Source organism: Symphodus melops (assembly GCF_947650265.1).
Source record: "Symphodus melops genome assembly, chromosome: 21".
In the NCBI taxonomy this organism is placed as follows: domain Eukaryota; kingdom Metazoa; phylum Chordata; class Actinopteri; order Labriformes; family Labridae; genus Symphodus; species Symphodus melops.
Window position 1 is genome coordinate 2945985 of NC_136711.1, and position 14889 is coordinate 2960873.

Below are 14889 nucleotides of genomic sequence, written 5' to 3' on the forward strand. Positions count from 1 at the left end.
TTTAATATCCTGATTCTGAATAAATGAGGGGTGAAGGACTGTTGGTGAAGTTAAGTAAGCATTAATTAAAACTCATCTTTCAGTGACTCTTCCATCCCTAATGAATTTCATTAACGCTGTCAACAAATGAAGGAAGACTAATACGCTCGTCTTATACTGAAGAGAATATGTGGACTCACGCCAACCCTGCCTCCCAGAAGGACAGAGCTTTCAACATACTGCCATCAGTCATTCTCTGTTTCAACACAACAATATAGAAAAGGTCCACACAGAAACCAGGCACATGAAAGGTTTTTCCAAATTTGAAAAGCTTCTAAAACATCCTAAAAAATAATTTAAGACGTCTATTGATGCTCACAAACATCACAGATTGGAAAACTTCCCAGATATTTTTAATTTCCTTTCATAAATAACTGATGCAAAGAAGAGTTGTCAATATGCAGCGTTTTAAAAAAATGCAGAAAATATGAGAGAAACATCAAAGAAGGAATCAGTTAACATCCCATTCAACTACTCTGACACATGAGTTTACATTGCACACTATTTTAAATGTGTGTAAGATATTTTATCCTACATCATCTGTGCAGCGGTTAGCTCTGTTGCCTCACAGCGAGAAGGTTCCTGGTTTGAATCCCCGTCTGACAGGAGCCTGCATGTTCTCCTTGGGTTCTCTCCGGCTTCCTCAAACAGTCCAAAGCCTGTTACTCTCTTTAGGTTTATTTGTGACTCTACATCGCTCCTACGAGTGACTGGAAGTGAGGTTGGTTATCAGTCTCTGTACGTCAGCTCTTTGATTGACTGGATGTAACCCGACCTCTCGCCCAATGACAGCTGGGATCAGCTACAGCCTCCCCTGGGACCCTGAACGGGAAAAGGAGTGAAGATAATTGAAAGATCATTTTTGCAAACACTTGAAAAAAACTGAGCAGCTTTTATGGACATTTCTTAAATCATTCCATTAAAGTTTAGTTTATTTGAACGTTGTTAAAAGAATAGTCGAACAGGAAAAAGTAATTAAAAAGCACATGTGCAGGTGAGGTAGAAACCAGGAGGGCTTATCTCAAAACCTCATCTTAAGAGATTAAGAAAATTAAAATACAATAACGATAGTAGAACTGTTGGAGCGCAGAGTTGTTAAATAGAATTAGCTTCTGTGTTGATTGCTATTCACTGAAAACACCAGACGAATCCTTTGCATGTGTAAACCTATTATCCTGCAGAGGGCCGCGACTTCTAGGTCTGGATCCATTAAACTCTGTATAGACCTTTTTTTTATGAAATCAGCTTCACATCAATCAACTACGACAGCATATGTGACGCGTCCCAGGGTCCATTTATAAGAGAATTATTGTTCTCTCTTTGATACTTAAAGGATTTTCTTTCCCTTCCTGTACTCGAACTTTGAATGCAGTATGTGAGACTGATGTACTGAAGGTTACTGCATACATTCTTTAAACAGGGTAAAAGATCTGTTTTAAAGTAGAAGCTTTAGTTATAAATATGCTTAAATGTTTAGCAGCAGCTTGATTGGAAATGGTTTTAAATAATAACAGAGATTATAATATCCTGGTGTCAAACAAAGTGATATTCTTATGTCTGGTTCGTTAAGTGATAAACATCAAACGTGCTGAAGAAATGTTCCGATCAAAACTGAGCCTTAAGGTAGCAGGAAACACCATGCTGTGCTCACTTCGCTCTGCCTCATGGTGATGCACGCTTAACAGAGAGCCAAGAGAGTGGAAAAAGTGCGAGGTAAATGCACACGTTAAAAAAAAAAAAAAGAATAGATAAACAACACTCTACCTCTGATTTAAAGGGTTGGAGGAGGCTGATGTAGAAAAAAAACATTTGGGTCGACGTGACATTATTTGGATTGAGATTCAAGTGTGAGAGTACAGTCACACTCCTAACAGAGAGGAATGCAGGGTTATGGAGCGCACAGGCTCAGAGCTCCTGGAGGATTACACTAATGCACTGTCACGAACATGCCTATAGAGAGCAGTGGAGCACTTTGTTCCCACACAGCACACTTCATTCGAGTCAGCCTCTCGAGTGTGAGAGCGTCCGTGTGCAGCCGGCTCTCTTCTGGGAGACAATCAGTAGCTCCATGTCAGGATAAAAACATGAAGCAAGCTGCCCGGATAGAGTTGCAACACGACACCATTAGGACTGACGAGAGAGAGAGAGAGAGAGAGAGAGGGGAGAGAGGGAGAGAGAGAGAGAGAGAGAGAGAGAGAGAGAGAGAGGGTTACAAAAGAAAAAGGCAGTATAATTGATTTTGGTATTACTACAGTTTTAGATAGTTCATGAAATTTAATCGAATGATACATAAATGTGATTGGAGGATGCAGCGTGTTACCACTGAGAGAGAGAACTGCTCATCTGCTTTCATTGTACTGAGAGGGATGAGTAAAAGTGTACGTCTTGGCAGCGGATGTGCATCCTGATATGTCGGATGGTGATGCACCGTTGTAAATGAGAGGAGAACAGCTTGAAATTGATGGCAGGCTGGAGGATAAAATATGATGAGATATTTAACACCGACTGCCTGACTGCAGTGTAGGAGGAGAAAGAGAGAGAGAGAGAGAGAAGGAAAAACAGAGAGAGAAATGAACACAGCTAAAGGGCTGGTATATCCCTCCAGCCCTCATTAAGAGGAGGGAGAAGCAGCAGGGGTTTAGTTTAAAACGGAGGGCTAAGCCTGAGAGTCAGGGAGGCTCCCAGGGCCAAACTTGGCGCCTCTGGAGGTTAAGGCACATTCTCTTCAGAGGACGAGCTCGACAGCTTGAGGGAGTAAAAACCATATTGGCTCTGTTGCTGAGAGTTTATAATACGACAGATTCTACGCTCATGTTAAATATGAAGCTAGAACTGCATGTCCAAAGGTGAAATTGATCTGAAATACTGAGAATTTCAATCGTTGCAGTTTCTGCACCTGGATTCATTCTGTTGTTCTTGAACACGACCTTAGCCTGTTAAAAAAAAAAGAAAAAAAAAAGGATGGATGACTCGGCATCTTCCTTTAAAGTGAAGACAAATCATTTGGAGCTCCCCCTGTTGACAAGCTGCACCACAGGTCGTCAGCTCAGCCTCCTCCATGTTAACAGATGGGACAAACTCAAACGCACCGAAATGTTCTCAAACGTGGTTTCTGACTTTTTTACGTTCTTTTGTTTTTTTTTTAGTAAAATGCTGATTTATGCCAGGCTTCCATTTTTCTGAGAGGATCAGCTTTGAGTAATTATTTGATGCTTAAGAAATGTGTTTTAACCTTTTTTACAACAGGATGAGTTGGAAGTTTTCCATCTTTATACACAATCAGTGGAGATAACAATTATGCAATGTTATTACCAATGCAACACATCAGCAGTTGTGTAACTCTGTGTTTTTTTTTCCAATCTCAAAAAAACCCTGAGCAAAGGTAAACTGCACCACAAGCTGTTCAAACCTTGGTGTGTGTCGATTGTTATTTAGCAGCCCAGACGGCATCCTGTCTGTTCAGCTCCAGACAGTGACTGCTCCTTTCGACAGCGTTGTCGAACACTTAGCTTGCCTTCCTTTAGGTCTGCCCTCTGATTCTCACTTCACCCTGGAGACATGCAATGGAACTGGCTACGAAGCCCATTTATCCAGACCAGCAGGAGCTGAACCAGATCAGGTCACAGGACACGAGCCGGGGTTAGCCTTCCATTCTCTCTCATTCCAAGATGAGGGATGGACAGAGGTACCTTTAACCGAATGTTTTCTGTCTTTAATAGAGTACTTTGAACAATGAAGGATAGGCTGTCTGTTATTTTGACAGATTAGAATTAAAAGTCTGACATTTACAATGCAGGGAAATCCTCAACAAATATACACTGTATGAGACACAGCAAGTTTGCACAGAAGCGTCAAGACCACATCTGGTGAAGGTGCATTTAGTCACCATGGGGCAGTTTTATGGAATAAACTACCTGCTGATCTGAGCTCTGTAGAAACTTGAAGTTCTTTTAAAAACAGTCTTAAAACGTTGCTTTTCTCTTGTGCCTTTGGCAGCTAGCCTTTGTTTTGATTTGTTTTATTTATTATTTGTTAATCTTTGTCTTCTGTAAAGCACATTGGGTTTACATTCGTTTAAAATGTGCTACACAAATAAAACTGAAAGAATCTAATGAAAATTTAAAATAATTTAAAATTGCATATTTTACCCATTATTGTGAAATATATTCAAGAAAATAGAATAGTTCAATTTCAAATAAATGCATTTAATTACTTGAAATTAGGTGTGACCTTAAATGTAAATTTGCACATGAGGGTCAAGTTCAAGGTCACCTTTTTTGTTAATTTTTCAACATGTGCTAGACATAAAGAAAACGTTTTTCTCTGAGCCAAGGTGGAAACTAACAATATATTTAAAAAAATATATAAAAAATATATAAAAGATAAAAATACAGATTTACAAAACTTTCGAGATACAGTGCAAAGATGTACTTAGCCAATGAAATAATAAATTTGTTTTGTATTTTAAGATTCTTTTTGTTTTTAAAGTGACTGACGCGACCGATTAGAGACAACATAGATGCCAACAGACCACGGTAAAATGGATGTGTATGAATGGGATGAGTTAAGACTGAAGATGTCGGTTTGTAGAAGAGGAAGGGGCATCATACATGGCCCAGAGGAGGAAACTGTTGGCTTCATGCAGCACAGCTGTGATACTCGATCTTACCCTGCAGCCTGGCTTGGCTTGGCATGTGGCTTTGGCACACCTGGCTGCTTCTTCTTGGCCGTGCAAATCCTCTACCACAATTAACAATGTTCATTTGGAGTAGCCTTTTGCCAGGTAGAGCTAGTGGTTGGTTAGCTTGGCACACAAAGACTAGACTCAAGATTAGTGTGCCTGGCTGTGCCCAGAGAAAACAGATCTACCGACCAGAACCAATAAAGTTCAATAATAAACATCAGTGAAACGAATCTGTTGGTTTAATGGGGGATTTCCTGCTGGACCGTAAATCATTAAATCCTCATTAAACCACATGTCGTTTAAGACAAAGAGCTTAGACTTTATATGGACTCAAACAATAGGTTATTTCTTGGGAGAATTTTCTTGACTTTTTCTTATTTTTATATGTTGCTGTTTCCCCAGTTTCCTGTCTAGGCCAACTGACCAATGGGAGTACCTTCATATTTACCGTACAGACATCAAAGTAAAATCAATATTCTCATCTAACTCACAGCCAGAAAGTGAAGAAATGTATTTCCCAAAATGTCAAACTATTCCTTTGAACATATAGCTCCAAGTTTTACTTTTCATTTTCCAAAATGACTGACGAAGGACTGGAGGGGTCACCGATATGGATCCCGTGGTTCAGGAGGCCCCAGGTGTACCTGCAGGGCACGAGACAGGTGATTTAATGCCAGGTCAGGGGATCAGGTCTGGGCTTACTGACTGGACGTCAATGAGTTCAGGATAGGCCTAAAAAAAAAAAGGCAGGGTGTGTGTAAGGGAATCAGACTGGAGTTCCAGTTTGGGTCGGCAGGGAATCAGTGGTGTAAGGTCGCTGATATTCCAGATGTTGTGTAGCTGAGATTGCTGATGGGGTCAGTAGTAATGACGAACATGTTATTTCCTGGCTTGTAGGTTTTCTAAAGAGGAAGCCCTCACTTGACCTTCAAGCAAAAAAATAAAATCTGAATAAAAACATGTTCAAAAATTTAAAAAATACAAAACATCACCAGCACACCAAAGGGGAGAATCCAAGGAGAAAGTCTTCGACTTGATGTATGAGATGGAAGAACTGGACTCAAATGCAGACAGAGGAGTGAACCTGGCACAGCTTGGTGAGGTTTTGGGAATGAGAAAAGCTTTTTAGGAATCTTTTGGCAGACAGGCAGGTAGAGTGGAAGCCTACAGGTAACAGAAAGGCAGGTTCAGGTTTGAATGACGTGAACTCTAAAGGGAAGACACATACCAAATGGGAATGTACTGGAAAAGGAACAAAGGATCTTGTGTGACGACTCATGTGGGAAGTGTGGCAAGTTGATCAAGGAATGAGGAAGTCTAAAGGAAAAGTTTAAGGGGAACTTGAATTTTGGGGGATGGCAGATCTGGGAGTTGGAAGAAAGTAAATAACCCTGGAGAGGTGAGCGAGGCACAAAGACAGGAGGAGAAAAGGGATGAGAGTTTGTGACTTGCAGGAAGGCAAACCTTGAAACTGAAGGTGAAAAGAAGTCTTTACACAACTGCACATCATCTCTGAAACTTTAATCCTTTCGAATCTGGGCTTGAAATCTTAGGACCCTGTCGTACTATGAACACAAAGTAAAATTCTTTTCTTTTTCAAAGATTTTTAAAGATTTCTTTTTGGGCTTTTTGTGCCTTCATGGAAGTAATAGGGTAGTGGATAGAGAAGGGAATCAGGGGCAGAGAGGAGGGAATGACATGCAGGAAAGGAGCCACAGGTCGGACCTGACCGCTTGGAGGACGACAGCCACCATACGTGGAAACATGTGCACGAACCACGGCGCCACCAGCACCCAAAAGCACCGCTCTTTATCAGACGCAGCGCTACAGTCTTTCATTTGTTCCCACTTCACGCAGTTGTTGTTTTCATGCCCTGCGCTAATGTTGTGTAAATGACAACGCTGTGTACTTGTGCTTGTGTTAGCGCCAAAGTTGGGCTGACCCGTTCCTGTCTTAAGGATGCAGAAGAAGACGGCACCTCTAAAACCTGGTCTGAAGTCTAAAGCAGGGGTCGGCAGGTAAGTTTGTAAGTTGGCCACTATTTTTCCAAGCAAGTAGATGATGGGCCAGAAAACAACCACATGTTCATTTATTAAGTTGACTCATTAAGAGAATGCAATTTAAATTTGAACAGACTGTTCTAGTCAGAAACAAAAAGTCCCAGCTGTGAGTGTGTCAAGCTTTATGCACTGCATGAAATAATGAAACTGTGTATCTTTGTTCTAGTCTCTTTCCATTTCGTAAAAAGTAGCAAAAGTAGCCTACATGTGTATTTTTTTATTCTGAAAATGACGGTTTCTTTTTTATGCATGTTTTTAGTTTTGACATTGCTATTGTTTTTTGGGTGGATGTACGGACAGCTGACCTTTCTCTCTCGCTCTCTCTGACTCTAGTCTTGGTTTTGCAGCAACTTCATAACAAGCCTCACAATACAAGGCCCAGGGGAAACTTTAAAGCACAAGTTTTTTTGTGCTGCATGGACTCTACGAAGGATCAGGTACAAAAAAAGTGTGGAAATTCATTCCCAACCTTTGCAAATCAAAGTGCACAAATCTCCAGTCTGTGGGGACAGTTTCAAAAACTGCTGACAAATCTGTGATCTCAGTGACGTCGATGCCCTCTCTCACTCGATATAATAAATACATACAGGTGAGAAATATGCTCAGTGAAGGGGATGAAGACGCAATAAAGGAATCAACTGAGACCTGAGAACATCTTTGGGCTAAAAGTGAACTCCATACGCTGGACATCCAAAAAAACGAAGCAGATTGGAGACGTCAGTTTTCACATTCAGTAAATGTCTTCATGTATTCTACAGCCAAATCAGACATCGGAGTTTCAGCAGCTCCTTTGCGGGCTAAATGCTAAAGAGGAGGCGATACGAGTGACAGCCCTTATGTTCTGGTGCTGTCCATTTACAGTAAGTGCTGCTCACACCCCGTTTCATTTTGAATGTTTTTGTGAATGTCAACGATCGGCATTGCATTGTTAAGAAATTCATTAAATAAATAAAATTCACATTTAAAATAATCAAGCAGGTCAGATATACACAGATATACAGTTCACAACAAACTTCCACTGAGCTTGTTCCACACGCACCGATGCACAACAACAGCCTCCGACTCCAGAGTTAAATATTACTGCATTTAATGATACATTCAAACTCAGCTTTTAATTGGCCAGTGGGCTCAGACACGACAACCAACACTGAGCTCTTTTGCATGCGTGCTCTGTCCAATACATGCAGAAACACATACATTGTATGTATGCTCTCATGCAGCAGAGTTCCAGGCATCTACAATCAAGCCCACTGATAATAATACAGGCTGACCAGCGTCCATTACGCTCTCATTAGAGGAAACAGGATTGGAGGGTTTCAGGAATTCAAGCAGAGAAAATAAGTAAGTTCAGTCGACGTTTAGCGTACAGAACATTAGTTTGATTCTGCCAGCGCGTCTGGAGATTGTAATAATCACGTAAGATCGCGTGCTCACCACGTTTTTGATCGTACATTGTCCATGGTGTTCAGACATACTGTACACTGTAAACACATCTACTGAATGTGTGATCAAGGGATTATATCAAATCTCTTTGTGGCCTGCCTAAGAGCTCAGATCACTTTGCACCTTTCAGAGCGCTTGATGCTAAAAAAAAATGGCCCTAAAAGTTTAGGCTTCAAACGTATATTTTTTTCGTACACAGGGGTGTTGGCCTGTGTGGAGCCCTCCATCCATTCACTCTTGCATCTTTGTGGCCCTTCTATCAAGAGGTGATCGTGTCCTCGAGGTTGAACCCCCTGTGCGTGATCATGTTGTAACAAAGCGGCAACAAAACGATATCCTTTCTGAAATCACATTGTTGTTGCGTGGCTTCACAATCAGATGCAGTTGTGGTTTTGTTTGCTTCTGCCCTCATTCCATGGTATCCCTTTAAGGCTCAGTCTGCTTCCAAAACACAACTTATAATGCACTGTGTTTTTTGAAAGCATTATTTTTCTCTCTCATTCAAATCTGTGATGAGTGTTTTTCCACATGATAACAGAAGTACCACTGTTTCTATGATTAAGGCGTTGCATGGGCTGAAACCCTTTAATCTGCACCGCGGGCTGAACCGACTGACTCGGGGTCAATTCCTGAAAAGTCTGACTCACTGAAAGCCTTTTAGCAGTCACGAATTTAGCAAACTGTGCACCAGCAGTGAGTTTCAATGGATATAGAAGTTCTGGGGCTGCACGGAGGATGGCTGCTGCCGGCTCAACAAGTATAGCATTTCAGGCTGTCATGACCCTTGTTACTTCGGCGCCTTGGCAGAATGTGAATAAAGATTACAGTGCTCGGAAAATGGCAGGAGCAGTGCTGCAGCATGTTCACAAATTGACATTATTACAGAACACCCTCAGTGCACTGAAATATAGATGAGGAAGAGCAGCATTTTGGCACTCAGCGCTGGGTCAAGCAGAACCCGTCAAGCAGCCCCAATGAACTCGCACATAATGAGACGTGAAAAAGTAAACTCCTTGTTCATGTAATAGTCGGAGCTGAAAATCAAAGAGAGCAGCTTTTGTTTTTTTTTCTTTCAGGGCTGCAATTTGCATATATTATCAGTGACAAAGCAAGAGAATAAACATGAAAGCAGAAAGGGAAGGAAAAAATCCCCCTCCCTCGTGGTCAAACACATCATGCAGAAGAAACCAATGAAACAAGATGAGAAAATTCTGTTGAAGCAAACGTATGGGTTTTATAGAAGGCATGAACAAGGCTCGCTGCCCGTCACATCCACTTTAGCAAATCACTGTGACAGCGGATGTCAATAAAGAGGAGGGGAAAGTGGCATTTGCAAGAAAATATGAGAAAGAGGAAGAGAGGAGGGAGCCGAGGGAGAATAGAGGGATAATAAAAGGGAAGTGAAAGAGTGAGACACTGAGAGGCGGGTAAACAAATTTCTCTTGCCTGTAATGTTTGGCGAAGCAGCACGACAGCCGGCTTTTGTCAAATGGGCATATTAGATGAATAATTCAAGACGGCTGGCAGACTGGAGGTTTGGAGGATGGTGTCAGGAGGTGACAGGGGAGACATGTTACAGGCTCGAGTGGATGTCAATGATGCATTTGGGGGAACTGCTGTTAAATATGTGTGTGTGTGTGTGTGTGTGTGTGTTACAATTGGAGAAACATGCGTGAAAGAGATCCAGATCGAAGACGGGATTAGAGTGTTTGATTAGAGACACACCTACACTGCAGAGGGACTCGCATGCAGAGTTTTCAGTAGCGGTGTATTTGCATATCTCACTCAGTCCTTCGTTCGAGCTACCTTCGGAGAACTGCCACATCTCTTCTTCTTTTTTTTTCCCTTTCTCCCCCCTGCGTAGCTCATCATTGCATTAAGGCTTCTCTTTGATGTTGCACGCACACATTTCATCCGTCCATAAACCAATAAAGCTAAATCCTTGACAGATGCGAGGCCCGTTATCGACCGGCACACCTCAATGCTCGGACTATTCTGGACAAGAAAAAAAAAATGGAGAGAAGAGGAAAGAACAAGAGGGAACCAAAGCAGGGAAGCAGAGATCAAGGCGGCTCAAGGGCTGATTTGATCTGTACCAACAATGTCCTGGAGAGACAAACCTCCTATCTCTGTGGGGAAGACAACCTGTGCTGAATTTAAAACCTCGCTATCGGCATTCATGTTTTTTTGCACTACCAGTATCTTGACACTGACGGAATCGAAGGGCTGTAATTCTGAACTCCTCACCCTGAAGCAAGGAGCCGTATTTGGACGAGTTTGTAGAACAAAACTTATTCACCTTGCTATGAAAATGCCAACTTAAAGTGGAGGGCTGAAACAAACCACTGAAGTTGAAGCATTTTGCTACAACTTTAAGCGTTTTCAGTATACACTTTAACACATCCCAAAAAATAGAGATCATTTCTTTGAAAGCGCCCTTTGCATATGTTGGGGGGGGGATTGGATCCGACTGCCCAGGGTCACACTGGAGGAGGGGGCCTTTAGTGGAGCCTGTAGTAAATATTGTAAGGCAGTTAATGCTGAAAAGCAGTTTGTGATATCATTTTGTCACAACATTTACATATTTCTATCAACTTAAAGCAAACACACAGGCAGATATTATGAGACTCTATGATAATTCAGTCATCACTTGATGATGGTGATCAAAAAGTCGAGTGCTGTGAGCGCAACCACATAAAACAAAACTGCAAAAAAAAAGTCCTAGTCACCCAATAATGGGTAATTACTCGACTTTAAAAACAAACAAACTTCAAGTGTGCTCCCTGATTTGAAACCTGTGAATGCCTCAGAGTGAAAACGTCACGAGCACTGCAGGTTGAACGCGAGAAAGGAGCTGAAGCGTGAGCTGAGACGTTATCAGACGTGATGGACTCTTTATTATTCCTTTTATTCCTGAGACTAAAATGCACAAATTAGTGGCAGCGTTTGGATACCGAAGTGCAGATGATTCCTTGCTGTTTGTGATGGACTCATTCTTCTCTCACACGCTTTTCTTATGAAACATATTATAGAGCATTTTGGGCCTTCAATGCTTTTGGCTCGTGTGGATCATTAGAAAAAAAACTGATTGTGTCCGTTAAAAATGCTTGGACTTGAAGAAGCGGTGCATGAAGAGTTAAAAGGCAAAATGCTCCAGCAACACACAATATACATGAAGATCAACTTTATGAACAGATGTGGCCGACACGTTTTCGGTTTGTGGCCTTTTATCTAAATGCTTGGTATTGAAAAGGGTCAGTGGTAAGCGCTGGTTAGCTTCGTAGCTAAAAGTGAAGCACACCGTCACAAGATGTGTTGTCTTGACTGACATCCAACAAACTTACATGGAAGGAAATGCAGATGTGTGTTTCACATGACAGGAAATGGCAAAAAGAAAGTGGCATCTTCAACCCGACCCGTTCGACTCTCCCTCACTCTACTTTCAAATTAATCACAATGAGTGTTTCTTCTCAGCAGACATCTTGACATATTTAAGGTCTAGAAGCACATGACAGCTGCAAGGCTTGAAAAAAAAAAAACCCAAGTCATTATGCAAACGAGACATAAATGTAGCCTTATAAATAACATTTACCGTGACTTTAGGTAGGTCAGTGTTAGGTGAACATTTTCTATACTGCATGCTGGCTCACTCCCATGTTTTACTGACGGACCAGAATAGAACAGAGCATGCATTAATGGTATTAGCTACACTTGTGTTTTTTTCCTGCATGTCAAAACGTCTGCCATGAAGGAGATCTAGGGCAACTTGAACTTATTATTACACGGAAATTGGTGACCATTACAATACCTAGAAAAGCAACTCAAAGGACCCGTGTGGGTGTATAAGCACCCGCTGGATTTTTGTCCCTCTTTTTATATTTTAGAAAATCAATAGTGGGAGACATTGGCAGTCAAATATGAGGACTGGCAAAATAATGAGGGTCCATTTAATGAGCTGCTTTCGAAGAGAGTACCTATTATTTTTCGTTGACAAACCAGCATCACCTACAAACATCAGCAGATCTTCTCATTTATATTCACACACACACCTGCTGAATACGACATATTCAAACTCAGTTCAGCAAGGCTAACTAGCAAACTGGGAAAAACGTCAGGCATAGCATTTTATGTGATTAGCAAAGCTTGAGTTTAGGTCCGAAAGCAGACGAGGAGATGTTCGCTCTCACGTCACATCTAAGCCCAAGAGAATGAGAAGAAAGACCGCTAACAATAGTGCAAGGTCTGGATAATGCCAATGCTTAATTGAGTTTCACTGGAGGTGCTAGCTTTTAGCGAAGGTTTGGCTAACATGCACAAAAGAAACACTAGCTCAGAAACACACACAAAGAAAGACACACTCCTCTTTATAAAGGCAGGGTAGCTGTCAAGCGTCTTGATACACTAAGTCAAAGGCACAAGGAGGATTTCAAACATTAGCATTCCTCCATAATTCCTCTTAATCCAAACACTAACATAACAGTAGGAAGTTCAATCTAATTTAGAAAGGCGGATGAAAGCCAAGAATATCCTGTGTGGGAAACGAAATCTGGATTAATTAGTATTGTTAAGGCAGAGTATGTGTGTGCGTTTTAATGTATAGCTTTTGTGTGTGTGTGTGTGTGTGTGTGTGTGTGCCTGTGTTATGGTGCATGTGTCGATGTGTGTTTGTTATTGTAACTGTTTCATATCTTACAAGTGGAGCCGCAACCTCATCATTGGATGCTCACGGTGGTAAGAAGCATGTTTGATTGGATTTTCCTGTTTTAATCACTCAGCCTCTATTTTTGCCAATATGGTGGAGGGGCTTGGTTAATTACAAGGACGGATTAAAAATTGAATGTCAACATGTTAAAGGCATGCGATCACGGACATAAACACACACAGGGTGAATCCGGAGGCATCTTCTTTTTTTTTTTTTTTAACAAATCAACCGCATGTAGAGTGTTTGTATGTACTTTCTTTTATCTTTGTGAGGACCGTGTTCATGTGTACTCATGCATATGAACACGTGTCATGTGTGCTGTGTGTGAAGTTACAATTTCTGACAGGACGCACAACTTTACTGTAGGATGACATAACTCACTCAAAGCTGAAGGGCCTTTTTAAAATGGATAGTTAGTGCAGGTGGAAAAAGCTGTTTAGTATATCAAAACATTTCAAAAGAGTTGGACCAAGAGGTAAACCTCCTGTGTTTAAAAAAGAAGCCCATGCAGAAGTCCAGAAGTTTCCACTTGAGGCTGCAAAAGCCCATAAAAAAAACATTTTTACAGCAGTTACAAACATGTTTACAGCCTGGTTTAAAAAATGAATTTCATTGCTAATTTGTTGATTGGTACACACTGTATGAGCATGAAATGTGTAAATAACTAATCTGTTTTCATTTCATTAATAATTAAAGTTACCCAAAATAATAAGCTTGGCTGAGCTGACTGTTTGAGACAACATGAGACAAGATTGATTAATTGATTGAAGTTTTTTGACATTTGAGGATAAAAAACACGAGGTGTTTTACTTCTGAAGAAAACTTTACACTGTGTTATGTTTGTTGTTGGATTATTACATTAAAAGCTGCATATTTAAATCACATTTGAGGGCTGTTATTATGTTGGTGTTACAGTTTCCTTCCTTGAGAGTTAACCGTGCCCTGATTGATCAACGTGCTTCTTTGATTATGGACTTAATCTCTGTTTGTTTGTCCCCCCTCGTGTCGCCAGTTCGCTGTGTATTCCTGTTTACCTCGTTCCAGCACTCTCCTCCTGGGTTCTCCTGTGTTTGGACCGATGCCTGTTTATTGACTTTGCTTTTTGCCTGCCCTCGTGGATTAGTGTGTTTTTGTGAATTTACCATGCACCAACCTGGGAATAAACACTGTGCTTGCATTTTGTTTGCTGTTCCTGGTTCAACATTGGTTGTAAAATGTTGCAGAGAAATTTAATTCAAACAGAAGTTGTGAAACTAAAAGTTGTAAAAAAAACTTTTATACATGTTAAAGTCCTGCTTTAAAATGAAAAGTTACAACTGTGATATCTAAAATCACAAATGTAAGTCGACTCATTATTCAGAAAATTATAACTTGATTATAATGATTGATTATTTTAGTGTTCATTCCCCTTTGCCCATTAGAGTTTAATATGAGGCATTTTACACTAGAAGAAATGAAATGAAGACAACAATGCCACACTCTGAATTATTTCTATTTTCTCTCATCTAAAAAGTGTTGTTTTTTTTTAATCAAGTGCATTCCTTGTATTCTGTAATATATTATTTAAACATGTGTAAGTGCATGCATGCATAAGCACATAAGTGCATGTCCAGGTGCTCCACTCATCTGTTTCTTGACTTCCTGTTGAGCGAGACTGCACCGAGTTACGAGGGACGAGCCCCATCGGCTGTGGTTCATTGTACATTAAGCCTGTGTTTTCTTCTTTACTCCGTGCATTCTTCCCTGACAAACTAAAGAATATTAATATTTAGAGTGATTGTAGCCTCGCCTCGCATCCCCCCCTCCCCCACCACCACCTCCCTGAGGCGCTCTCAGCGATGCGCAGCACGTCGGCAGCCGTCAGTTTAGAGTGTTGTTAGCCTGCATCTCGGCTGCTAATGTTCTCCCACATCTTATTGCTTCGTGGAATGGCTCCATTAGTGTCGAAATCCTCGGTAATG